At 49.3% G+C, this 25,302-nt stretch overlaps 1 long non-coding RNA gene and 1 pseudogene across 2 annotated transcripts; one reads left to right on the top strand and one right to left on the bottom strand.

The window, feature by feature from the left end:
* Window positions 1–230: 230 nt before the first annotated feature.
* Window positions 231–2,423, top strand: LOC109783517 (uncharacterized). Of its 2 annotated transcripts, XR_005755636.3 has the most exons (4): window positions 231–750; window positions 936–1,019; window positions 1,216–1,569; window positions 2,006–2,423. It is a non-coding gene; the product is annotated as an uncharacterized lncRNA (long non-coding RNA). The 2 variants fall into 2 exon arrangements; XR_002237721.4 differs by lacking the exon at window positions 2,006–2,423 and having other exon boundaries at window positions 239–750; window positions 1,216–1,744.
* A 740-nt stretch (window positions 2,424–3,163) lies between these two features.
* On the bottom strand, window positions 3,164–22,654 carry LOC109783519 (alpha-xylosidase 1-like; annotated as a pseudogene).
* Window positions 22,655–25,302: the final 2,648 nt, after the last annotated feature.

Genomic DNA, 25,302 nt, shown 5'->3' with positions numbered 1-25,302 from the left:
GTGGAGTTCACTTTAGCCGGTGAGGGACGAGCTTGAGTTGTGTAGGGGAAGGGAAGCTACCTGCATGAGTCAGACATAATAAATCGGCTCGAAAATGACTCTGTTAGTCCAGAATCTCATCTTGGACGACCCATATGGTGGACTGACATTCGAGCCGGTGTGAAAGTTACATCTGTAGCAGAATGAAATGGGAGAAGTTTAAGGAAGAGGGCGGTTAATCATGTGTTTGTTTTAGTTTGATTTTCTCACACACACACACACACACACACACACACACACACATATATATATATATATATATATATATATATATATATATATATACACACACTGTAGGTGTTCTTGTTTATGTTTCATGCGGTCACAAAAACATTAAGTTACATATGTTAAGTTTATATATGTAGCTTAGGCTTCCTGATCCAGCTAATAAAGCAAGCAGTCCATTTAACAGCAAGACAATGGCATATCTATATGTACCTTGAGCGCTACATTTTCTAGCAGCAAGATAATAGTGCATCCTTATGCACCTTGAGAATTGCATTTTCTACCTGCGCTTGTACTACTATTACTATTGGACTGACATAAAGTCAGCGAGTTCAAAATTTCCATGTTTAGTTTTGACTGATGTTATGGTTCTTCATTGAGTTTTGTTCCAGATATTTACCTAGACCCTTGAGATGCTATTCATATTGGCCTGAATGCAGTTGAATTCTGAATCATATAGAAGCTGGGAGATTTGTCTTTCACATAGTAGGTGCTGATGCTTATGATTTTCTTCAAAAAACATATGGGAAAGGCTAACTCAATATTTTAGTTTTCATTATGAGGACCATGTACATAATCGACCATATAGTTCAAAAAAGATCTATTGATGAAGGTTTGTTTGAGTTCCACTATTTCAGTTCACACATGTACATGTTCTGCATTTTTTGCAGTTTTCAGTGCATGCTCGGAGAACAGGATAAGAGGAGAGGCTTGAATCTTGAGATGACAAGGGTAGTCACCTGCTGCGACTAAAGGTTGAGTTTCATACTTCTGATGATATTGTTCGGATGATTGCCCTTGTACTATTCTTTTTAGTACGTGCTAAAATATCTTGTTGTACGAAAATCTAATTTCTACTAAAACTTTGTCAAGTGGCTCATTTTTCTTGTACTAAAATCTGCATTTTTTTTACTGATAACTGAAATGTACCTTATTACTAAAACTTCATAGGAAGGAGGTCAATGGAGCAAAAGGCACGAAAAGGAAGGAGCAGCGCCACAGGGACAATGTTGTCGGCAGCGCCTTTGGAAGGATTCGCTCTAGAGAAGTTACGGTAGTCGGCCATCGCCCAGGGGAAGCGGGGAGGATGTTGTTCGGAACGGCTGGGTCTAGAGGAGTGTGTCCAGGTGGTGGCCGAGGATGGCCACGAGCAGTTGGGTTGGGCATTTGTCAACGTGATGGCGTTGTTGCTCAAGGTACCAACACCCTTGTTTTGACCCAATGTTTCTCGGCTAGCTGTGCATGGCTGGGACTGTTTCGTGCATCTGGGCGACGGCTCATGCCATCCACTTCCAAAGCAATAAGGTAGCCATCCATGTCATTGTTGCTTGCTGTTAGTGTTTTTTTGGATTCCATAGGTGTTCCTTAATGCAACAATGATTTTCAATTAGGACGGGAGTCTGAAAAATGTTGTAAGGTTATCGCCATTTTTTTAAACTACACAAGTCTGAAGATTAGAAGCATGATCTTTTATTTTTCATGTTGCTCTACCTCTGTAGTGTCAAATCGTAGGAACTTTTATCACATATGTTTGTGCACAGTATGCTAATTTATCCTTGATGGCAAATAATCCGAACAAAATATTCGGAAGTACTGGAGGCATCGCCAGAGTAGGGGGAAAACTGTGGGCGTGGACGCACATCATGTAGGCGAGACGGCAGAGTTTGTGGTCGTACCGGCCGTGAGTGGGCATAAACGAGTTTACACTAATTACTTTACATTAATATATTGTTGTTTGCAGACTTGAAAGGAGAAAATGTTGGCAAAAAGTCCCTCAAAATTCATAGTGTGGGTGTAGAAGGTTTGGGGATTTTGAGCCGGATGGGCCATTGATGGTTGCGGTTGGCTTGGATAGGGAAGGTAGAGATAGTAAGTGAAGAGGAGCAGGAGAACGAAAACGAAGAAGAATAGTGGTTTATAGGCAGAAAACAATTAAGAATGTTGCTTAATGTGCATGAGGATCCATACAATGTATATTTGACACGATTAAAGTTGACTCATGTCGAGCCAGGGAAGGTAGAGATAATAAGTGAAGAGGAGCAGGAGAACGAAGACGAAGAAGAATAGTGGTTTATAGGCAGAAAACAATTAAGAATGTTGCTTAATGTGCATGAGGATCCATACAATGTACATTTGACACGATTAAAGTTGACTCATGTCGAGCCTCCGGGTGGTGGTGGAGCGGTCATGGTGGACGGTTGGCTGCGGCCGCCGTGTAGTTGTGGAGCAGGTCCTGGGAGAGATATGGTTGGCGAGCCCGTGCTGGAAGAAAAGTGCCGCCGGTAGGCAAGGTAGGGTGGATGGTGACCATCACGCTGTTTTCGAGTGAGCGAGGCGTCCGCCATCGCGCAGGCAAAAAAGTCAATGCCTGGGTCAAGGTTGGCCACCGTGGTTGGCGTGAAAGTTGACGGACCCGAAGGCCGGTGAGGAAGACATTTTTATTATAATTGCTCAAATATCGTGTGAATGAAATTAAAGACAATATTTCTGATACTGTGCAAGAATTTGTTAAACGCATCAAATAGATATTAATTTGTAACAATTTTTTAGTTCGATCATTGCTCTATAATTGCTCTATATGTATGCATGGTCAAATTGCCTTTTGTTAACAATTTACAATGTAAGTGAAGTGGACTTAAATTGTTATTCGATTATACTTGTGCTATCTTTTTTACGTGTGAAATATAACATGCATTATGTTTACATAATTCTAGTAAAATATTTCAAAAACCCGTGACAACGCACGGGCATTGTACTGGTAATTTTAACTATGAACCAATGAATTCCGTAAGCGTAGCATTTTTGTTTACAATCAAATGGATGAGCTGCACTTCATTCTATGATTTGACGGCTGGATGTGAGGTGTCATGCAACAGTCGTGCATGCAATGCCGTGTGCCTCAAAGCAGTACCTTGCTCATGCTGTAGCTCCCCATGGCCACGTCCGACCGCACGGTGACCTTCCTTGCCGCCGCGCACGGCCGCGTGGAACCGTGCCTAAGTCGCCTGCCCCTCGGCGAGCACCATGGCCGGCCGCTCATCGTTGTTCACGTACACAGCGCCCTCCGCGTCTGTGTCGTCCGCGCCGAGCGGGAACGCGACCACCTGCGTGAATGGCGTCGCGCGCTCGTCCCGGGAGATGGTGCCGCCGCGCTGCAGTGGCAGGACCGTGCCCTCGTGCACGTGCACGTTGCCCTCGTTCAGCTGCACGGGGAGCCCGACAGCTGCGCCGGAGCCCGTGGACACCACCGCCTTGCTCGTGTCGCAAAGGTTGTACCACGTGCCCGGTGGGCACAAGGCGTTCACGGATCTGGCGCCCTGCTCGAGGACGTGGGACACCATCACGCTGGCGCCCAGCGAACTGGTTGGTCACGCCGTAGCACGGCGTGAAATCCAGGAACGAGAAGAAGAGCGGCCGCGCACCGGCGCGCTGGTGAGGTGTGCCTGGTAGTTGAACATGTAGAGGTACGGGAGCATCCTGTAGCGCATGCCGAGCGTGTTTCGTGCCGACCTCGCCACAGACTGCCACTGGTAGAGCTCATGCCTTGCGGAAGCGAAGTTGGCGTGGTCCGTGGAGAAGGGGTAGAAGGCGCCGAACTCGATCCATCAGCTGCACAGCTCCTCCAGCAGCGGTGGGTTGGCCGGGTAGAAGCCGCAGATGTCGGCGCTGACCATGGGCATGCCGAAGATGCCGAAGTTGAGCATGGTGGAGATGGAGTAGCGGAGGTCCTCCCAGGTGCCCTTGTTGTCACCGGTCTGGTGTGCAGCGTAGGCGCCGGAGCCGACGAACGTGGAGCGCGTGAGGATGAACGGCCGCTCCCTTGGGCTCTATCAGGACTGACTGAGCTGCGGCACACCGAACACCTGCCGAAGATGGCGCTGATGCAGACATGGACTTGGAAACCTACATCCATGAAATTCAGGGCTTCGGTTGTTACGGGGTACAGCAGGGGGAGGCAGAGAGGTAAGGCGGCGTAGTGACATGGCGTCGTGTGGCGCCGGAGGAGGCGGCCAACGGCGAGGATACGGTGGCATTCAAACAAGTCGGGGCGTGCGCGAGCGGGGTGGCACCGGAGGAGGCGGCCAACGTCGAGGATACTAAGGCATTCAAACAGGAAGAAGCCGGGGCGTGCGCGTGCGGGGTGGCGCCGACGTGCGTGTGCAGGATGACGAGGCAGCAGCTTGCAGCGGCGGCCGGCGGCGGCACGGAGAGAGCAGGAGTCAGACCTAGTCCTGGATGGGAATCTGAGAAGGTACGTTCGACATTTTTTCTAAGTGAAGGGATACGTTTGATTTGGTAAAGAGAATACAGAAAACACCAGAGGAGGAGGTTTCCTTTTCTTTCTCGTGCCTATGAAGTGGGATGGAAGGACGAGACGGAACGGGGTGGCGGCTGCGTCCATGGCTCCTTGCCTTAACCCGATCGAGTGACTGGCGGCGGCGGATCCCACCTTGGGGACGTTCCAGAAAAATCGTGCAGTTGCGTGGGATGGCGACCGCATCTGGTGGAGAGAGCGAGGAGGTTACGAGAGGGAGAGAGGGAGGCAGAGGGGTGAGGCAGCAGGAAGCGGAGCTCATCGATAAGCTTCCATGCGGCGGCGGTGCAAGGAACCCTGGGCTCGAGGGTAACCGGGGAGAGGAATTGCTAACGCGATGAGAGAGAGACGAACGTGGCTCGCTAGGGGAAGCGTTTTTCTTTGAAATCGATTATTTGTTTCCTAATTAATGTGATTGAGCAATTTAAGGTAATCTTAATTAATTTAAATTTGATCTTTAGAGATTGATCGTGATTGATTCTTTCACATAAAGACATTACTAAATAATTTGCGCAAACATGGAAAGTTCTGATCTGTTTAGTTTTTTTTGTTGTGTGAGAGGGTGACGCGAAACTAAACCGGTGAGGTGGAGGAGGAGACGAAAAAAACCCAGTGAAAATAAACCGTGAATACTATTCATCAACTCAGACATTAGGAGTAGAGACTAAATTCTTCAATAAAGAGGCAGGAAAAAAACAGGATACTAAGTATTTCTACTAGATAGTAATCATTCACTCAGCACAAATTGTAATGAACTACTGGATAGTTTCCAACTAGTCACTTCAAATGACAATTACTGGATAGTAAACATTCACTTTGCTACTCCGTAGTGATGTGTTACTTTAAGTCCTTCTTTGACTTGCCATGATGAACTCCCATGCTATAGTTTCAATTACTCCAACTTGTCCAAACCCTGCAACAATTTGAACAGAAAACTAAATTACTTCAAGTATAGAAGTTACATGAGTTGAACGTAATCGAGCATAACTCATTATGATTTATAAAATTTCAGAAGAAAAGTGAATACATAATTGACAAAGCTAGAAGAATAGGAGTTTTTGAAAGATAACTCCTATTCTTTGGAAGATGTGTTACTTTAAGTTCTTCTTCGACTTGCCATGATGAACTGCCATGCTCTACAATTTCCAATTACTCCAACTTGTCCAGACCTTGCAACAATTTGGAACAGAAAACCGAATTACTTCAAGTGTCGAAGCTACATGAGAACTTATTCAAGCATAATTGATTATGATTTATAAATTTAGGAAGAAAAGTGAATGCATAATTGGCAAAGCTCTAAGAATAGGAGTTTTGATAGATAACTGATTAAGAATTGACTAGCTGAATGCATAAGTATCAAAAATTAGGAAGAAAATTGAATGCATGACGCACTTACATGTGTTTCTAGTAAATCGTTGACAAATGGTAGTTTTATTTTGTTGTATTTGTTTGTCAGCAGTTGGAACACAAATTTCTCTCATAAAGCTTGCACATCTAGGTGAAGATTAAACATGGGTAACCAAGGAAGAAATGAGTTATGTGTCTCATTGTATCATGTATATCAGTTTCAATGAGTCTCACGGTATGTGCAGCAAAAGAAAAAGGTTGGAACACTGCTGGAAATAAAAGAATCGTACGAGCTCTTGAGAAAATATCGGTTCCAATGTCGTTGTAACTTGTCAAGAACTTCCACATCTAAATAATATATCAACTGAATCCCTGTATTGCAATGAACAAAAAAGTTAGTGCATCATAGAGTGGGCCAAACAGATAAAATGAAGTACTCTATATAAGCAAGGAGCTCCCTATGATGAAGGAGAGAACAAATATTGTTTCCAACTTTGGCACTTTCACGTGTCTTACTCCAAAACTCCGGATATTGAAGAAAGTGCAAAGAGGATAGCTTGCTATGAAAAGCATCTTCAAATTGTATACTATAGTTGAAATTGGCATTATAATTTTGTCTGAATCTCTGTCATGATCAAGAATGTCGAAGCTCATATCGATGAAATTTGCTACAATAAGGAACCAAATTGTTGGTCCTCTAGGTTTTCTCTGCATTGGGCAAGGTATGTGGACCTGTTTTGGGGAAATTGGCGTTATTATGTTTCTACTGGGACAGAGCTACTTTTAGGACCAAATAGACGTTCGTTTAACGATAACCCCCAGTTATCGCCTATGTAGAATGGACTTTTTTCAACTGAACTACTTATGTTAGACAACATTTTGTTAGTGGTTACAGGTATAGTGAACTCAATTCTTTCAATTCAAGAACTTGAATTCCTTTGCAATTCAGGGTGTGTGCCTACAAAAAATGATTCCATACAAAAGTACCTATGAGAGAAGAAGTAGTAGCTAATACTGTACGAGTAACCATATGTTGAAAACCATTTTTAAAAAGGTTTGCCTATAAAAAAGAAGAAGTTGTAATAATACCATGAGGAGGTACAAGGGGAGTTTCATGTGTGAAGTCCTTCGATGACAATTTCTCATGTAGAGATTTATTCATGTTTGAGAGCATGCTTGGTTCTTTTGGGAACAACTGATCATACAATTCTGATGCAAAACAAAAGAAGAAAAATTATTGAACTAATAAAAAGGAATGGCCAAAAAATTGTAAAGAAAAAGAAATCTAGTAAATGGATGACAAGCAGAATATCTTATACCTTTTGTCAAACCAATGTCTCTAATATACTAGTATTCTTGATCCCTTTGATCCGAAACAATGCTCCTCCCTGGTAGTTCAATTCTTTTAGGATCTAGAAGCTCTTCGTAAATTTCAGCCCATTGTCGAAACAAGATAGTACCATCTTCACTTTTGGTGAATCTGATCACCATATTCCTTATGGGTTCTTGAAAGACAGATTGACGTATTGGTTCATTGATAATTTGGGGGACTGGGATTTCTAAGCAGAAATTCTTAAATATGGAAGAAAGATCTAACTAAGGGCAAACATAGATCCTTTTGGGAGGTGCAATAATTTTTTGGGAGTCTTGGTTGTGGGTAAGAACTTGCAATATATCATCTACATATGTCTTCACAATTGGAACTGAATTCTCAATCATTCTTTGGAAGAAATTGTGAGACATTACTTGCAGGTTCAGTTTGGCCTATTGTTAAGAAAAAGAAACAAGAAGGACACACATTGCAAGATGAAGTAGAGACTAGAACTTTTTACAACATTGTGCATATAGAAAAAAGGTACATCGACATTGTGCAGAACTTGCATCTTATAATGAATATAATTTTGAATGCTGCTTGGAATCCTATAAAAATCACTACTAGGAAAAGGGCTATATGCAGATTCTTAGTAGTAGCGTGGTTTAAAAACAGGCGTTGTTGTTAAGTAACAGTAGCGCCGGCGCTGAACAGATTCATTATGCTATTTAATACCCCTCTGATCTTGAGCATGCATATCATTTGTGAGTAGTTACTTTTGTTCTTGAGGCCACGGGAGAAATTACATTGCAAGTAATCATGTGAATTTGATATGTGTTCGATATTTTGATGATATGTATGTTGTGATTCCCTTAGTGGTGTCATATGAACGTCGACTACATGGCACTTCACCTTCCTTGGGCCTAAGGGAATGCATTGTGGAGTAGTTATTAGATGATGGTTTGCTGGAGTGACAGAAGCTTAAGCATAGTTTATGCGCTACTTTGTAAGGGACCGATTTGGATCCATCTATCTATCTATACCTATACTAATTCTGGACTTCCAAGAAATTACCACGTTAATTAGAAATTAACGGCCGTTAATTTGATGGGACCGAGTTATAACGGTGCGGATTCACCCATATAATCCTTGCAATCTAAGAAAAAACCAACATAGCACAGCTATAAAAAACCAAATCTAGGGTAATAGACCACAACCGTATAAAAATCCAATCTAGGGTACCTGTAAAAAAACAATCTATCATATACTACTCCTAGACAACTTCACGATCGATCCTTCCCAAATAATCCTCACACAAAAAACTTGACGATCTCTTTCCTCGGTTCTACAGAAAAAAAACTGCCATCTTATAACCTATCCTCTCGAAGCAATCAGAATAACCAAAAGGAATCTCTAAGCCCTTAAAAAAAATCATCTAAGCAATTATCCTCTCAAGGCGAATCCCGTGCAATTCGTTGTTGTGTGTATTATTGTTCCTGTGCAACCATGCCTTCCTTGGTTGCCACCTAGGCCCTCCCACCTCTCCGTTCCTTTTCTTATCCAGGGAATCCAATCGGCTGGAACAAGGACCATGGTGTTGTGAAGGCAAGAGGCGGCCGCTAGCTGGCTCCTCCTCGAGTGGCTGGACTGCTCAAGTGATAGATCGGAGAACGCTATTATTGTTCCTGCGCAACCATGCCTTCCTCGGTCACCACTTAGGCCCTCCCACCTCTCTGTTCCTTTTCTTATCCAGGGAATCCAATCGGTTGGAACAAGGACCATGGCATTGTGAAGGCAAGAGGCGGCCGCTAGCTAGCTCCTCCTCGAGTGGCTGGACTGCTCGAGTGATAGATCGGAGAACACTATGTGTGTTCCTGCTTCTCCCTACTTGAGGAGGGACAACAGGGAAGATCTGGGGCAGAGGATATCGGAGGAAGACGAGATTGGGAAGAGGATTGGCTAGAAGATGTTGTTGGGGTTGCTTCTCACGGTGGGAGGGCATGATGATCGACGAAGGAGGTTGGGGCAGATTGGATGGGGGAGGAAGAACTTAGGTTGGGCATATGCTGCTGCAGGTGGCTGCACTAAGCGAAATCGATTAGGATGGATACTCCTAACTGACTGCGGTCACCGTCCAATCAAGATGCATGAAGCAATGAACTCAAATCATACAACTTATCTAGGGATGGCGTTCACGTGGTGTCGTGGTGGGCGCACGGCAGATGCCATGGGATGGCTAAAGATAGGAGGAGGCTCGAGGGCACTAGTGGGCTCCAGAGGCGAGGTCGGCATGAGCGAGCGCGGGACGCAAGACATACCCAGGTTCGGGGCTCTCCGGAGAGATAACACCCCTAGTCCTGCCGAGTGTAGTTGATATGTATGAGTACAGAGTTGCTCCTAGAGCTGTATGGAGGAAGAAGGGAGGCTGGCCAAGGCTTAGGCGGTTCCCTCTCCTCAGGAGTTGCTTGCTAGGTGTGTGAGTGGGTGGATGGGTGAGTGCATTGCCCGTATGCATGAGGGATCCTAGGGGGTTTTATAGGTCAACCCCCCAGGGGTACAATGGTAATGGTACAAGGCCGTAGGGCCGGGTTGTCAGTGTCCAGGAAGCCCGACGCTGGGACCCGCCGGGTTCCTCGGGCGCGGGCCCCATGCGCCTAGGGGCACTGTGTGCCATCTCGTCGATCGTCAGGGAGTGGCCGAGTCGAGTCGGCTACAGTGGCGTTCCGTCAGGTCGCCGTTTGCTGGCGTCATGGGTGACGATGATTACACTGTTGCCACGCCGGCCCCGGTCATCGAGTAGGTGGGGGGCACTTTTGCCATGCCCGGCTGACCAGAGGCACGGGTGGGGCACTGTGGCTTCGGTCATCAGTTGGTGGAGACTCGTCCCATCGTACGATCGGGATGGGACGGCTGCTGACCCTAGGCCGGGTTGGAGAACACGCCAAGGGTGGAGCTAGCTTGTTGGGGAAGTCTTGAGTTGGTTGTTGGAGCCGAGTTGAGGAGTCCGGCCGGGTCGAAGGACTTGGCCGGGTTGAGCGACCCGGCCAAGTGCGAGCCAGATTGAGGGGCAATGCTGGCCCCGTTTTTTTGAAAAGAATCCGGGTTCCGTTGCCTGCCTGGGGTTCATCCCCCGACACGTGGGTTCCATGTTTTTTATTATGCTGATGGTGATTATCTTCCTAATGGGGCTCTTCACGAGTCTGGAAATGTGTACGATCAAGATCAAGGACTCACGGGAAGATATCACAACACAACTCTAGACACAAATAAAAATAATACAAGCTTTATATTACAAGCCATGGGCCTCGAGGGCTCGAATACATACGCTCGAATACACAAGAGTCAGCGGAAGCAACAATATCTGAGTACAGACATAAGTTAGACAAGTTTGCCTTAAGAAGGCCAGCACAAAAGCATCTATGATCGAAAAGGCAAGGCCTCCTGCCTGGGAGCCTCCTAACTACTCCTGGTCGTCGACGGTCTCCATGTAGTAGTATGCATCGGCGGTGGCATCTGGCTCCTGGGCTCCAACATCTGGTTGCATCAACCGGAAAGAAGAAGAAAGGGGGAAAAGGGGGAGCAAAGCAACCGTGAGTACTCATCCAAAGTACTCGCAAGCGAGGATCTACACTACATATGCATCGGTATCAATGAAAAGGGCTGTATCTGTGGACTGGACTGAATGCCAGAAGAGAAGGGGAAAGCCTAGCCTATCGAAGACTAGCATCTTCAAGCAGCTCCAAGCATCTTGCAACATCAGAAGAGATAAGAGTAGCATAAAGTAAAGTAGTAGTAGTGTTATCAACCTCGGCCAGAGATCCTTTCTCGACTCCCTGCGAGAAAGCAATTCCAGAGCCATACTATCCATTTCTCATCTCAAGTATCCAGTTCTAGTTGTATCGATCGGGATACAACTCCAAGTGTCCGTTACCGTAGGACAGGCTATCGATAGATGTTTTCTTCCCTGCAGGGGTGCACCAACTTACCCACCACGCTCGATTAACTCCGGCCGGACACACTTTCCTGGGTCATGCCCGGCCTCGGCCAAACAATACGCCGCAACCCGACCTAGGCTTAATAGAGAGGTCAAGCACGCCGGACAAAACCTATGCCCCCAGGGGTCATGGGCCATCGCCCCGGGAACCCCAGCACGTTGCAAACGCGGACGGTGAGCAGACCTAGCTACCTCCTTAAAAAGGCAGGTGCTTACGCAGTCCAACCCGGCGCGCACCGCTCAGTCGCATGACGTCTATTAAGCTTCGGCTGGTGCATACGACGCAGAACGCCCATACTATGCCCACGTGATGGTTAGTGCTATCAGGCCAGAGGCCCCTCGGATCAAATATCCAAATCGTAGTGGATTGGGAACGCGCGGTAACAAGCAGAGACTCACAAAAGATGTGACCCCATCGACCCGTCTCGAGGACTTGTGGCGAGGGCTAGGAATGCCTGGCCACGCCTCGTAATTATCTCGCGGGCACCCTCCAGGTCAACCCGTCTCCACCCTCGAGGTTCCCCTCAGGGTCGACCCGCCTTTCCAAGTATCAGTTGTAAAGTCCAAGTATCTGTGTGTTCAAACATCAAGGGTAAAACCCGAGGAATCACCCCCGGTGAATTCCACTCGATGTAATCATCAAGGTGAACGTAAGAGGATCCACCCTCGAGGTTCACACTTGAGGGGTTGCACGACAGAGCCATATCGGAAGTGGTTAAGGAGGAAATCACCCTCGATGACCACGACCGAATAGCTACACTACAGGGTTAACATCAGAAGTGCTGAAGAGATCTCACCCTCGACACTCGATAGTAACCCAGTAGTGTCGAGCAACTAAGGGGAAAGTGATGTGCGGTGCCGGGGCCTGGTCTTCGATCCCGTTGATCGGGTCTTCCATGATGAAGCAGGGGCAACAAGGACAAGGTGGGGGTCACTGATGGATCACTAACCAACCTATACTAAGCAGTTTAGGATAAGCAGGTAGGTAACAATAAGCAGGTTACAAAAGCAGGCTATGCATCAGAATAGGAGCAAACAATAATAGTAGCAAAATCTAATGCAAGCATGAGAGAAAGGAATGGGCGATATCGGGATGATCAAAGGGGGGCTTGCCTGGTTGCTCTGGCAAGGAGGGGTCATCGTCGACGTAGTCGATCACAGGGGCGGCATCGGTCTCGGGGTCTACCGAAGAGAAGAGGGGGAAGAAACAGTAAATATAAAGCAAACAGAGGTACCACTAAGCATGACAAGACGATAAGCAGAACTAGGGTCGACCTAAACGTAGTACTGCACGACATAGGTGAAGGGGGAATTCAACCGGGAATGTATTCCCGGTCCCGGAGCTGTGCTAGACAGATGACCGGAGGGGGAATGTTCCATGTTCAGCATGCTAGGGGCATGTGACAGATGAACGGATCGCGTATTCGGAAACGTTGGATTTTTCTGAGCAACTTTCATGTAGAAAACATTTTCATCGGAGTTACGGTTTAATTAATATGAATTTTCAAAGTTTTAAACATTTTTTGGAATTAAATAAATTAACAGAAGGGTTTATTGTGTCAGCATGACGTCACAGTGACATCAGCAGTCAGCAGGGCGGCTGACCAGGTAAAACCTGGCCTGTGGGTCCAGTGGGACCCACATGTCAGCCTCTGTTAGTCTAACAGTGTATTAAACTAACTAATCTAGGTTAATTAGCTACTGGACCCCACGTGTCATAGACTAATTAGCTAAACTAATTAGTTTTAATTATTAAAACATTTTAGTTAGAGGAATAAGCGGTGGGGCCCGCACGTCAGTGGCTGGGGCCTGCCCAGTCAGCAGTTGACCAAAGTCAACAGGACAGCCGGGCCACAGGGGCCCATGGGTCAGCGACCGAGGGTGTGGCCCCGGCCGGCCAGGTCAGCGGTGGTGCCGGAGCTAGCTCCGGTGACCAAATCCGCGGTGGAGGGCGCGGCCTTGCGTCGGGATTCGCCGTCCGGCGGCCAAAATGGGCGCGGGCGGGCATGTTCGAACGGGGAGAGCCCGCCGCGTCGCGTGGTGAGGCTGGCCGGAGCTGGAGCTGCCGGAAATGGCGCCGGCGACGAGTGGAGGCGGTGGTGGCGTTCGGGACCTCGTCGAAATCGCGCTACGAGGCGCCAGAGAGCGCGTGCAATGGTGCGTTCGGACACGTGAGTCGAGCAGCGACGACTGGTGGTGGTGACGGCCGCCGAGGGGCATTATGGCGACGGCGGCGAGCTCGCGAGCGGCGGCCGGCATCGGGACTCGTCGGGGCGGCGCTAGGGGGCACGTGAGGGGGGGTGTGCGTTGTGCTCTTGGGAGCACCAGGAGCACGATGGTGGCCTCGGGTGACCACGACAGTCACCACAGCGCCGGCGACGAGTTCAACAGGGGAGCAAAGCTCCGGCAATGACACGGCGGCGTCGACCGCAAGCTACGGTGAAAAGCAGGCGGCCAGAGGGAGAGGAAGAGAGGGGAAAGCTCACCGAGTGGCTAAGAAAAGCCCTCGACGGGTTAGGAGCAGCAGAGCGGAGCGGATCGGCGGCGGCGGTGCGTCGGGATCCGAGGAGGAAGAAGGTGGCCTGCCGGCGATGCAGGGCTCCTCGTCCCTCGTACGTGTCGAGGAAGAAGTGGCCGACATTGGCGAGCCCAGAGGACGAGACGGAGAGACGAATGGGGCGCAATGGCCGCGTGGACGACGGAGAACGGCGGCGGTGGCGCTCGGAGGTGGATGGGGAACGAGGGGAGAGGCAGTGAGCGGGGGAGGATCTGGTGGGGAGAGGGAGAGGCGGAGTGGACGAGGGGGAGGGGAAGTGGGAGAATGGCCCGAGGCGCCGGGGGCATGGAGGCCTTATCCTCCCCCTCGTCGTCGACGGCGAGGCGGTCCGGGGCGACCGCGCCCGTGTAGCGACGGGGTCGGTCAAACAGGGGAGGCGACCCGGGGTAAGGTGGGCCGGCCAGTGCAATGGGCTAAGGCCCAGGGAGGCAGGGGCTTCTCTTTCTTTTGTTTTTGTTTTTTTGTTTTTCTTTTTCCAGCAGCTTTTGCCTTTTCTTTTTAGCCAATAATGACTTTGCAAAATTATGCCACTGGCGAAAACAATTTCAAAGAATTAAAGTGCACTGCCACAAAAATATTGTGAGACTTTTGAAATAGTTTGCCAATTTTATAAATTAAAAAGGCATTTAATTTATTGCTTAGGTCACTGTTTTAAGTAGTTTAGGCCACTTAAACCCTTTGCAAAAATGTTGGTTCACCACCAATATTAGTTGTGGATTATTTGGCACATGATGAACATTTTAGTTTTCATGTTTGAGCAATTTTGAATTTCACTCAGAAATTGAAATTGAATTCAACTGGAATTTGAAATGGAATATTGATTAAAGTGACTAAGCACTATTATAGCAAAATGATTAGCTTGATCTCAGGGATTACTGTAGCATCATTACACCGGGGTGTTACAACTCTCCTCCTCTAAAAGAAATTCTTGTCCCGAGAATTAAGAGGTAGAAGGGAACAGGTCGGGGTATTCAGCCCGGAGGTTATTTTCGCGTTCCCAAGTGGCTTCAACTTTAGTATGATTCGACCATTGCACCTTGAGGAACTTGGTAACCTTCTGGCGGGTTCGACGTTCAGCTTCTTCAAGAATGCGGATCGGATGCTCTTTGTATGTGAGATCATCTTGAATTTCAATCAATTCCGGATCCACTTCACGTTCTAGATCCTTGAAGCATCGACGAAGTTGCGACACGTGGAAGACATCATGAACATGAGAGAACTGAGGTGGCAACTCAAGTTGATAAGCCACCAGCCCACGACGGGCCAGAATGCGGAAATGACCAATGTAGCGCGGAGCTAGCTTGCCCTTGACTCTGAACCGATGAGTGCCTCTCAAAGGAGTGACACGCAGATAAGCTTGTTCACCAGGTTGATAAGTTGAACCCCAGTGTTTCCGGTCATAGTTGCTCTTCTAGCGGGACTAGGCCGCCTTGAGATCATCCCGAACAATGCGAACCTGCTCTTCAGCTTGCTGAATAATGTCTGGACCAATGAGCGTCCGTTCCCTAGTTTCTGACCAATTCAGAGGGGTTCGTCACTTACGTCCATAAAGCACTTAGAAGGGTGCCATTTTCAAGCTGGCTTGATAACTGTTGTTACAAGAGAACTTTGCATAAGGGAGAGATTCTTCCCACTTCTTGCCGAAAGAAATAACACAAGCTCGAAGCATGTCTTGATTGACTCGCTCGACTTGGCCTTGGGATTGGGGATGATAAGCAGTGCTCCAGGTAATATGAGTTCCCATTGCCTCTTGGAAACTATCCCAGAACTTTGAAGTGAATATACTACCGTGATCTGAACTGATCTCCTTCGGAATGCCATGGAGTGACACAATTCTGGAGATATACAAGTTTGCTAATTGACTAGCAGTGATAGTCTCCTTGACTGGCAGAAAGTGAGCAACCTTCAAGAATTGGTCGATGACGACAAAGATAGCATCGTTACCTTTCTGAGACTTGGGAAGGCCAGTGACGAAGTCCATTTGGATCTTATCCCACTTCCATTCAGGAATCGGAAGCTGTTGTAGAAGTCCACCCGGTTTCTGATGTTCTGCTTTGACGCAACGACAAACGTCACATTCTTCGATATATCGAGCAATGTCTTGCTTCATTTTAGACCACCAGTACTTATGACGGATGTCTAGATACATCTTGGTACTTCCCGGATGAATGGAGAGAGGGGTGTGATGCGCTTCTTTCATCAGCTTCTCTGTCATAAGCTCGAACCGGGGTACTACAATGCGATCTCTGAAGTACAAGGTTCCATCTTCACCAAGTGAGAAATCTCTGGATTTGTCTAAGGCAAGATCCTTTTTCATCAAATCCACGTGAGCATCTTTGGCTTGAGCAGACTTAATTGCTTTCAGCAAAGTTGGTTCCAGGACAAGGTTATTCAGAGAACCCTGTGGAACTAGTTGGAGGTTCAGCTTGCATAGCTCTTCATAAAGGCAGGGTTGAGCTTTGAAAACCATGTGATTGTTGCAATAAGACTTACGGCTCAAGGCATCATCCATTACATTTGCCTTGCCAGGGGTATAGGATATACCACAGTTGTAGTCAGCAATGGCTTCCATCCATCGCTGCTGACGGAGGTTCAGATCTGGCTGGGTAAATAGGTACTTCAGACTCTGATGATCGGTGAAGATCTCACAACGATTACCGAGAAGGTACTGTCGCCATAACTTCAGTGCAAAGATAACTGCAGCAAGCTCGAGGTCATGAACTGGGTAGTTCTCTTCATGAGGACGCACTTGACGGGAGGCATAAGCAATCACTCTGCGCTCTTGCATTAGGACACAGCCTAATCCTTGTCGTGAAGCGTCACAATAGATGACGAAGTCTTTGCGAGAATCAGGGGGAGCAAGCACTGGGGCAGACGTCAGCTTGTCCTTGAGTGCCTGGAAACTTTCCTGACATTTGTCTGTCCAATTGAACTTAACGCCCTTGTGTAGCAGATTGGTCAGTGGCTTGGCGATCTTGGAGAAGTTCTCGACAAAGCGGCGACAATAGCTGGCTAGTCCGAGAAAGCTTCTGACCTGCTTGACAGTCTTCGGAGGGGTCCAGTCAAGAATAGCCTGAACGCGCTCTGGGTTGACGGCAATACCATCCTTGGAGATGACATGCCCAAGGTAGGTTACTTCAGGAAGCCAAAATTCACACTTGGAATACTTGGCATAAAGTTGATGCTCTCGAAGCTTCTCTAGAACAAGTCGAAGATGTTCATCATGTTCTTCTTTGTTCTTCGAATATACCAGGATATCATCCAGATAGACTACGACAAACTTGTCGAGGTAATCCATGAATATGTAGTTCATCAGACGGGAGAATGTGGCTGGAGCATTGGTCAAGCCAAAAGACATGACGGTGTACTCGTAAGAACCATAACGAGTGACAAATGCGGTCTTTGGAATATCCTCTTCACGAACACGGATCTGGTGGTAACCCAACCTCAAGTCGAGTTTAGAGAATATCGATGAACCAGCCAGTTGATCATACAGATCATTGATCTGAGGAAGGGGATATTTGTTCTGAATTGTAGCTTGGTTGATAGGACGGTAGTCTTGGACCAAACGGTTCGTTCCGTCCTTCTTCTTGACGAAGAGAGAAGGTGCTCCCCAAGCAGAGGAACTTGGACGAATGAAACCCTTGCGAAGAGATTTGTCGATTTCCTCCTTAAGTTCAAGGAGTTCATGAGGTGGCATCTTGTAGGGTCGTTTGGCAATAGGAATGGTGCCTGGTTTCAAGTCGATGACGAACTCGACAGCCCGGGCAGGGGGTATTCCTGGAAGTTCTTCTGGAAATACGTCTTGGAAGTCACGAACGACTGGAATCTTTTCAATTCCCTCCAAAGGTGCTGCATTCAATGCATTCAAGATATAAAGTCGTGCTTCGGCATTTTGAACCAGACGAGCATTGTAGCTTACTATCTCATCTGAAGGGTGTAGAAGGTGGACGGTTTTAGTGGCGCAAACGATAGAAGCCGTATGTGCTTTCAACCAATCCATTCCCAGAATGAGGTCAATATTGGAAGACTTCAGAATAATGGGGGAGGCAAAAAATTCCAACCCTTCGATTTCAACTGAAACGTTGTGGCTAACCATGGAGGTTTGGCATTGACCCGCAGGGGTTTGTACCACTAGTGGAATGTGCATCTCTTCGTATTTAATGCCATGCATGAATGCAAAATATTCAGATATGAAAGAATGCGATGCTCCTGTATCGAATAAAACAGTAGCTGGTACTGAATTAACAAGAAGAGTACCCATCATAGTGGCAGGCTGGTCTTGATCTTCATTCAGATCAATATGATTAGCCTGACCACGACCATAAGGTCTGGCATTGTTGTTGCGGGGCTGATTGTTACCACGAGCATTAGAAGGCAGAGCCAGCTGATTCTGATTCTGAGGGCATTTCCTGGAACGGTGACCTGGAAGGACACACTTGAAGCATAGACCATCATTGGGATTGGGAGCAGAAGCTTGGGGTGGTACAACCCGAAGGGGCTGCCTCTGCGGTGGAGGGGGAAGACGAGGTGCAGCATAGGACTGTCTTGGTGCAGGTGCAGTTGGACGATACATGCTGTGGGGGATCCATATCCGACGCTTCTGCGCTGACGGGCCCGAAGATGAGCCAGCGTCACGGTTGCACCTGAGGGATCCCTGGTGTTCATGCAGACCCGTTTTTACATGAATGGCCTTGTTCACCAAGGTGGCGAAATCAGCAAAGTCATGCACTAGGAGCGCTAGCTTGATATCAGGTTGAAGTCCATCACGAAACTTCTCTTGCTTACGAGCATCAGTAGCAATGTCTTCTTCAGCATAATGGGACAAGTCCAAGAATTCTCGCTGATAAGCATCTACAGACTTGTTGCCTTGGGTGAGGTTGCGGAAATCTCGCTTCTTCCTGTCCATGATTCCTTGAGGAATGAAGCGGGCACGAAAGGCAGCTTGGAAATCCGGCCAAGTGATGACCGTTCCAGTAGGTAGGGTACGCCCGTGGCTGTCCCACCATTGAGCAGCGGGACCCTTCAGAAAGAAAGATGCAAAGGTGACATAGCTGGCAGGGGCCACACTAGCAGACTCCATTTCATACGTGATGTCGCAGAGCCAGTCATCAGCATCAAGGGGTTGAGTTGAGATGCGGTAGATAGTTGGGTTGAGGCGCATGAAGTCCTGAGAGTTACTGGGGTTGGCTATTGATTCATGTTCGGACGAGGAAACTGAGCCATCATTCCTTCCATGAATTGATGATTCATCTCAAACTGTTGCATCATTCCAGCAAAGAATTCGGGCGGTGGTGGATCGTTGGCACCACGGCCACGACCAGCCGGTCTAACCATCCTGCTAACATGTAACAGGGGGTAGTTCAACATTGAGCATTTGCAAAGACAAGGATCATTCATGATGAAACATGCATAAAGAAAGAGGTACGATGGATACCACTTCGTAGTCAACACGACAATGTGTGTACTATTCAGAATACTATTCTAAGGAATAACTATGGCTTATCCAACTTTGGGGTGAATGTGGTCACGGGATCCTAATGTTAGAGTTAGTAAATTCGTTTAACCCGAATGGAAGAGTGATCAGAGTCCCAGAGTATAGACGAGGAGTAAAAGATCCTAATACCACCCAATGGCGACGTGGGCCCGTAAGCCACACAACCAAGTTAGTAAAACAGTTTTGGATGACTAGACTCAACTTCGGCCAAGGAGTTGGAAAGGGGGCTACCTACAGGCAGTCGGCTCTGATACCAACTTGTGACGCCCTCGATTCAATTGTACACTAATCATACACGCAAATGTGTACGATCAAGATCAAGGACTCACGGGAAGATATCACAACACAACTCTAGACACAAATAAAAATAATACAAGATTTATATTACAAGCCATGGGCCTCGAGGGCTCGAATACATACGCTCGAATACACAAGAGTCAGCGGAAGCAACAATATCTGAGTACAGACATAAGTTAGACAAGTTTTCCTTAAGAAGGCCAGCACAAAAGCATCTATGATCGAAAAGGCAAGGCCTCCTGCCTGGGAGCCTCCTAACTACTCCTGGTCATCGACGGTCTCCACGTAGTAGTATGCATCGGCGGTGGCATCTGGCTCCTGGGCTCCGACATCTGGTTGCATCAACCGGAAAGAAGAAGAAAGGGGGAAAAGGGGGAGCAAAGAAACCGTGAGTACTCATCCAAAGTACTCGCAAGCAAGGATCTACACTACATATGCATCGGTATTAATGAAAAGGGCTGTATCTATGGACTGGACTGTAGAATGCCAGAAGAGAAGGGGAAAGCCTAGCCTATTGAAGACTAGCATCTTCAAGCAGCTCCAAGCATCTTGCAGCATCAGAAGAGATAAGAGTAGCATAAAGTAAAGTAGTGGTAGTGTTATCAACCTCGGCCAGAGATCCTTTCTCGACTCCCTACGAGAAAGCAATCCCAGAGCCATACTATCCATTTCTCATATCCATTTCTCATCTCAAGTATCCAGTTCTAGTTGTATCGATCGGGATACAACTCCAAGTGTCCGTTACCGTAGGACAGGCTATCGATAGATGTTTTCTTCCCTGCAGGGGTGCACCAACTTACCCACCACGCTCGATTAACTCCGGCCGGACACACTTTCCTGGGTCATGCCCGGCCTCGGCCAAACAATACGTCGCAACCCGACCTAGGCTTAATAAAGAGGTCAAGCACGCCGGACTAAACCTATGCCCCCAGGGGTCATGGGCCATCGCCCCGGGAACTCCTCCACGTTGCGAACGCAGCCGGTGAGTAGACCTAGCTACCTCCTTAAAAAGGCAGGTGCTTACGCAGTCCAACCGGGCGCGCGCCACTCAGTCGCATGATGTCTATTAAGCTTCGGCCGATGCATACGACGCAGAACGCCCATACTATGTCCAGGTGATGGTTAGTGCTATCATGCCAGAGGCCCCTCGGATCAAATATCCAAATCGTAGTGGATTGGGAACGCGCGGTAACAAGCAGAGACTCACGAAAGATGTGACCCCGTCGCCCCGTCTCGAGGACTTGCGGCAAGGGCTAGGAATGCCCGGCCACGCCTCGTAATTATCTCGCGGGCACCCTCCAGGTCAACCCGTCTCCACATCACTCGCGGGTTCCCCTCAGGGTCGACCCGCCTTTCCAAGTATCGGTTGTAAAGTCCAAGTATCCGTGTGTTCAAACATCAAGGGGAAAACCCGAGGAATCACCCCCGGTGAATTCCACTCGATGTAATCATCAAGGTGAACGTAAGAGGATCCACCCTCGAGGTTCACACTTGAGGGGTTGCATGATAGAGCCATATCGGAAGTGGTTAAGGAGGAAATCACCCTCGATGACCACGACCGAATAGCTACATTACAGGGTTAACATCAGAAGTGCTGAAGAGGTCTCACCCTCGGCACTCGATAGTAACCCAGTAGTGTCGAGCAACTAAGGGGAAAGTGATGTGCGGTGCCGGGGCCTGGCCTTCGATCCCGTTGATCTGGTCTTCGATGATGAAGCAGGGGCAACGAGGACAAGGTGGGGGTCACTGATGGATCACTAACCAACCTATACTAAGCAGTTTAGGATAAGCAGGTAGGTAACAATAAGTAGGTTACAAAAGCAGGCTATGCATCAGAATAGGAGCAAACAATAACAGTAGCAAAATCTAATGCAAGCATGAGAGAAAGGAATGGGCGATATCGGGATGATCACAGGGAGGGCTTGCCTGGTTGCTCTGGCAAGGAGGGGTCGTCGTCGACGTAGTCGATCACAGGGGCGGCATCGGTCTCGGGGTCTACCGAAGAGAAGAGGGGGAAGAAACAGTAAATATAAAGCAAACAGAGGTACCACTAAGCATGACAAGACGATAAGCAGAACTAGGGTCGACCTAACGTAGTACTGCACGACATAGGTGAAGGGGGAATTCAACCGGGAATGTATTCCCGGTCCCGGAGCTGTGTCAGACAGATGACCGGAGGGGGAATGTTCCATGTTCAGCATGCTAGGGGCATGTGAGAGATGAACGGACCGCGTATTTGGAAACGTTGGATTTTTCTGAGCAACTTTCATGTAGAAAACATTTTCATCGGAGTTACGATTAAATAACTATGAATTTTCAATGTTTTAAACATTTTCTGGAATTAAATAAATTAACAGAAGGGTTTATTGCGTCAGCATGATGTCATAGTGACATCATCAGTCAGCAGGGCAGCCGACTAGGTCAAACCTGGCCTGTGGGTCCAGTGGGACCCACATGTCAGCCTCTGTTAGTCTAACAGTGTATTAAACTAACTAATCTAGGTTAATTAGCTACTGGACCCCACCTGTCATAGACTAATTAGCTAAACTAATTAGTTTTAATTATTAAAACATTTTAGTTAGAGGAATAAGCGGTGGGGCCCGCACGTCAGTGGCTGGGGCCTGCCCAGTCAGCAGTTGACCAAAGTCAACAGGACAGCCGGGCCCCAGGGGCCCACGGGTCAGCGACCGAGGGTGTGGCCCCAGCCGGGCAGGTCAGCGGTGGTGACAGAGCTAGCTCCGGCGACCAAATCCGCGGCGGAGGGCGCGGCCGTGCGTCGGGATTTGCCTTCCGGCGGCCAAAATGGGCGCGGGCGGGCGTGTTCGAACGGGGAGAGCCCGCTGCATCGCGTGGTGAGGCCGGCCGGAGCTGGAGCTGCCAAAAACGGCGCCGACGACGAGTGGAGGCGGTGGTGGCATTCGGGACCTCGTCGGAATCGCACTACGATGCGCCAGAGAGCGCGTGCGATGGTGCGTTCGGACACGCGAGTCGAGCAGCGACGACTGGTGGTGGTGATGGCCGCCGAGGGGCACTATGGCGACGGCGGCGAGCTCCCGAGCGGCGGCCGACATCGGGACTCCTCGGGGCGGTGCGGGGGGGGGGGGGCACGTGATGGGGGGGGTGCGTGTGTGCGTTGTGCTCCTGTGAGCACCAGGAGCACGATGGTGGCCTCGGGTGACCACGACAGCCACCACAACGCCGACGACGAGTTCAACAGCGGCACAAAGCTCCGGCAATGACACGGCGTCGTCGACCGCAAGCTACGGCGAAAAGCAGGCGGCCAGGGGGAGAGGAAGAGAGGGGAAAGCTCACCGAGCGGCTAAGAAAAGCCCTCGACAGGTTAGGAGCAGCAGAGCGGAGCGGATCGGCGGCGGCGGTGCGTCGGGATCCGAGGAGGAAGAAGGTGGCCTGCCGGCGATGCAGGGCTCCTCGTCCCTCGTACATGGTTGAGGAAGAAGTGGCCGACATCGGCGAGCCCAGAGGACGAGACGGAGAGACGAATGGGGCACAGTGGCCGCGTGGACGACGGAGAACGGCGGCGATGGCGCTCAGAGGTGGATGGGGAACGAGGGGAGAGGCAGTGAGCGGGGGAGGATCTGGTGGGGAGAGGGAGAGGCGGAATGGACGAGGGGGGAGTGGGAGAATGGCCCGAGGGGCGGGGGCGTGGAGGCCTTATCCTCCCCCTTATCGTCGACGACGAGGCGGTCCGGGGCGACCGCGCCTCTGTAGCGACGGGGTCGGTCAAACAGGGAAGGCGACCCGGGGTAAGGTGGGCCGGCCAGTGCAATGGGCTAAGGCCCGGCGAGGCAGGGGCTTCTCTTTCTTTTTTTTTGTTTTTCTTTTTCCAGCAGCTTTTGCCTTTTCTTTTTAGCCAATAATGACTTTGCGAAATTTATGCCACTGGCCAAAACAATTTCAAAGAATTAAAGTGCACTGCGACAAAAATATTGTGAGACTTTTGAAATAGTTTGCCAATTTTATAAATTAAAAAGGCATTTAATTTATTGCTTAGGTCGCTGTTTTAAGTAGTTTAGGCCACTTAAACCCTTTGCAAAAATGTTGGTTCACCACCAATATTAGTTGTGGATTATTTGGCACATGATGAACACTTTAGTTTTCATGTTTGAGAAATTTTGAATTTCACTCAGAAATTGAAATTGAATTCAACTGGAATTTGAAATGGAATATTGATTAAAGTGACTAAGCACTGTTATAGCAAAATGATTAGCTTGGTCTCAGGGATTACTGTAGCATCATTACACCGGGGTGTTACAGTGGATGGGTGAGTGCAATGCCCGTATGCATAAGGGCTCCTGGGGGGTTTTATAGGTCAACCCCCCAGGGATACAATGGTAATGTTACAAGGCCGTAGGGCCGGGTTGTCAGTGTCCAGGAAGCCCGGCGCTGGGACCCGCCGGGTGCCAGGTCTCGCCGGGTTCCTCGGGCGCGGGCCCCATGCGCCTAGGGTCACTGTGCGTCGTCTTGTCGATCGTCAGGGTGTGGCCGAGTCGAGTCGGCTACAGTGGCGTTCCATCAGGTCGCCGCTTGCTGGCGTCATGGGTGACGATGATTGCACTGTATCCACGCCGGCCCCGGTCAGCGAGTAGGTGGGGGGCACTGTTGCCACGCCCGGCTGACCAGAGGCACGGGCGGGGCACTGTGGCTCCGGTCATCAGTTGGTGGAGACTCGTCCCATCGTACGGCCGGGATGGGACGACCGCTGACCCTCGGTCGGGTTGGAGAACACGCCAAGGTGGAGCTGGCTTATTGGGGAAGTCTTGAGTTGGTTGTTGGGGCCGAGTTGAGGAGTCCGGCCGGGTCGAGGGACTTAGCCGGGTTGAGCGACCCGGCCAAGTGCGAGCCGGATTGAGGGGCAATGCTGGCCGCATTGTTTTTGAAAAGGATCCGGGTTCCGTTGCCTGCCTGGGGTTCATCCCCCTGACAGTAGTCCCCGAAGCTGTGAAGGTCCGCCGTCTTCAGATGGAAGGGCCTTCGCAGTTTCCCCCTTTGCGGAGGCAGATTTGGTGACCGCCGGGTCCAGCAACACCCACTGTGTGCCGGCTTCCGAAAGCCGGATCGCGGCATCCCAGTCATGGCGGGAAACCGAGGAGTTCGATGAATCTTTGGGCAATCTTTCGGGCCTCGCGCGGCCGCCACATGGAGCCTGGAAGCCGGAGGGGCCTGACAGGCCACACGCGTGACAGGACGGGACGACGCCCTGGGGCCCGCCACCGCACGCCCTCGGCCCACGTGCGTGGATTTATTGCAGCGTCTGCGGGTCGGTTGCCATTCTCTAGGCAGTTACTGCGTGCGTACGTGCACACTTATTACGGGGAAGTGGGAGGGGCGAGTGCAAACGATCCCACTTCCCCACGTTTCAAATCGTGGCCTATAAATTGTGGGCGAAGGGAGTGGCGGAGATCATTCACGCTCGCGCTCCCCTGCCTCTTCATCCTCCCTCTGCTTCTTGTGACCGCCGCCAGCTGCGGCACCCGCTGCCTCGAGCAGAACTTTGTAGCCACCTACTTCTTCCTTCTCTCGCGTCTTTGTTGATGGCGCTGCCGTCGGGCTCGTGGATGGGCTCGACCGTCACCCTCGACGAAATCGCCTATCTCCGCTCCACCAGGAGCCTGCCGGGGGAGACGGAGGTCGCCGCGCGCCTGCCGCGAGGGGAGCGGGAGCCGCGACCCGAGGGCATGGAGTGCGTCGTCTTCTTCCC

Source organism: Aegilops tauschii, chromosome 1, assembly GCF_002575655.3.
Source record: "Aegilops tauschii subsp. strangulata cultivar AL8/78 chromosome 1, Aet v6.0, whole genome shotgun sequence".
NCBI classification, from domain to species: Eukaryota; Viridiplantae; Streptophyta; class Magnoliopsida; order Poales; family Poaceae; genus Aegilops; species Aegilops tauschii.
Note: the sequence above shows the minus strand (reverse complement) of the source record. Positions and strands in the feature narration are given on the sequence as shown.